This window comes from Mixophyes fleayi, chromosome 2, assembly GCF_038048845.1.
Source record: "Mixophyes fleayi isolate aMixFle1 chromosome 2, aMixFle1.hap1, whole genome shotgun sequence".
NCBI lineage: Eukaryota > Metazoa > Chordata > Amphibia > Anura > Limnodynastidae > Mixophyes > Mixophyes fleayi.
In genome coordinates, this window is record NC_134403.1 from 120907922 (window position 1) to 120910329 (window position 2408).

General features: G+C 38.4%; 1 long non-coding RNA gene across 1 annotated transcript; it reads right to left on the reverse strand.

The window, feature by feature from the left end:
- Positions 1 to 273: 273 nt before the first annotated feature.
- On the reverse strand, positions 274 to 2171 carry LOC142140208 (uncharacterized). The gene is made up of 3 exons (XR_012688338.1): positions 1899 to 2171; positions 965 to 1036; positions 274 to 457 (listed from the first exon to the last, which is right to left on the reverse strand). It is a non-coding gene; the product is annotated as an uncharacterized LOC142140208 (long non-coding RNA).
- Positions 2172 to 2408: the final 237 nt, after the last annotated feature.

The window sequence follows — 2408 nt, forward strand, 5'->3', positions numbered from 1 at the left end:
TTGTAAATTCACATTTCACATAATTTATAGTCTATCAATAGAGCTAGATCGATTTATTCTACTTTATTGTGTGTGCCTATTTTTGCCAGTGTAAATATAATATATTTTATATTATATATAATATATCGTGGAATAATCCAATCTCTACTAACAATTTAGAAGCCAAAAAATCTCAAACTTGCAGCAAACATTAATATCAACAATAACACTATTGGTGAAATTTATCATATTGCAGTTTAATCAAACAACAGTATTTCAGAGTTTTTTGGGGCAATGTAAAAAATACACAATTTGTAAAACTCCAAACCATTAAAAACCTTCTAATTTTTAAATATCACATTAGACATTACCATTCCAATTTTTTTTATCATAGTAGTGTCACGTGCCAGACCTTCCTGTCTAGTTACCGGCATGCTCCCCTTGCAGTGGTCCTACCTTTACTGCCAATCCAGCAGCCCTGACAAATAAACGTAATAAAAATAACAATAACAATAACAAATTTATTAAAGTAATAATAAAATCAATAATCCATAAGGCTAAGCATATCTATTATACCATGTAATAAATAACAATTAATAAATGACTCCTCATAAGCATATAGAAACATCAATAACTTTCATGTATCTAGCATATAAATTTGCCTATTGTCTTTCCAATTCTGGGGCAATTAGTTAACATAAATTAGCCCTAAGGCTGAAAAACAGTTTTACAGGAATGCTCCCCAAATTGAAAATGATGGTACCAGTGCTACAAAGCCTGAATGCTCGTTTCGCTGTGTAGCTTTAGCCAGGTTTTGCCTGGATAAAGCTGCACATCGAAACGCGCGTCTGTGTTCACTGTGTGTGACACTTCCACTAACTAAATATGGGAATAGGGAGCAATGGTGACCATGATAATTTGAGACTCTAATAATAGGCGATTCTGCCCAAACCCTAAGTTAGATTCCAGTAAGATGGCAAATCACCTTCACCACTTCATCTAAGAGCTGCACGAGTTAGCATATTAGCTGCTGTGATTGACGTAGGCTCAGTTCTCACTGGAATAGATGAAAACATATCTTTTACCATTAGTGGGCACTTACAATTTCAATAATTATTGGCAATATCACTGTGCGTACTTTAGCCAGCGGCTGTCATAGTAACTTTGTGCCTAACTTTGAATTCAATTACTCTTACTGGAGATCACCTAAGTAAATAAATACTGAGGAGCATATCCTATTTGCTTCCTTTACTAATGATAAGAATAGACTGGAGTCACGCACAGTATTTTAAAATCACTTTATTTTCACTTAATACTCACAAATTTTGCAGCTTTTATTGACCTAGATTTAAACATTGTTATTAATAAAAGTTACTTGTAACCTATCGATATCAGGGAGCAATAGGAAAATAAACCACAATGCAGCCAGACTATTTTCTGCACCAATTTATCTATTCTTCTTCTCCTTCTTTCTACTGTTTATCTTGAATCTTGGTTGGTGGTTGCACCTGTACATATATAATGGTATATATAATACAGGCAAGGCTGCCAAGAGGAATTCAGGCCCCGTTACAACAAATTCATGGGGCCCCCCCTTATAGTTGAGTAAGCAAAAAAATTTTGCGCCCCAGGGTGGAGCAAAATTTTTCATTTGTATGGTCGCACAATTGGGGGCGTGGCAATGCGCCGTTGGGGCGTGGCTAGCACAATAAAATCAATAGGTCCTGAATTCCGTGGAGCGTGACATTTGTCCAAGCATTCCTGACTTTCAGGACATCTAGCACCCTTGTGTAGTATAGGAAGAATGCAGTGTGCACACAAAGAGTTCAGTCTTGGCCTGCGCCCACTGGACTCACCAAACATTGACATTGTCCCTACTAGAATCACAACATTTCACACACTATGCTGCTCTGTCCTACCTGTTCTTCTCACTTTTACCACATGTGGCTGCAGATTTCTTTAGTTGCGGCTTGTCTGGATCATGGAATGTTGGAGGACCTATTTGGAAAATAAATGGCTACATTTAGAAAATTACAGCCAGCCCCACCGTTAAATCAATAACATCCATTATTAATAATTAGGCCTTCCTCCAGCCCCAACATTAAAATAGTATTCCCATTACCCCGCAAACAAAAAAGCAGCCATTAATTAGCCACCATCTACCTCACACACACTACATTGCCAAAAGCTCCGTGCCATCACACACACATTACTGTGCCCTGTTATCATCACCACGCTATGCCCCCTTATGATCACACTGCGCCCTCCATGCTGCCTTTGCCCCTTTCTTTAACCCCCTGTGCCATGCTGCTTTCCCTTTTCTTTAACCCCCTGTGCCATGCTGCTTGTCCCTCTTTTCTTTAACCCCCTGTGCCATGCTGCTTTTGTCCCTCTTTTTTTAACCCCTCTGTGTCAAGCTGCTATTGTCC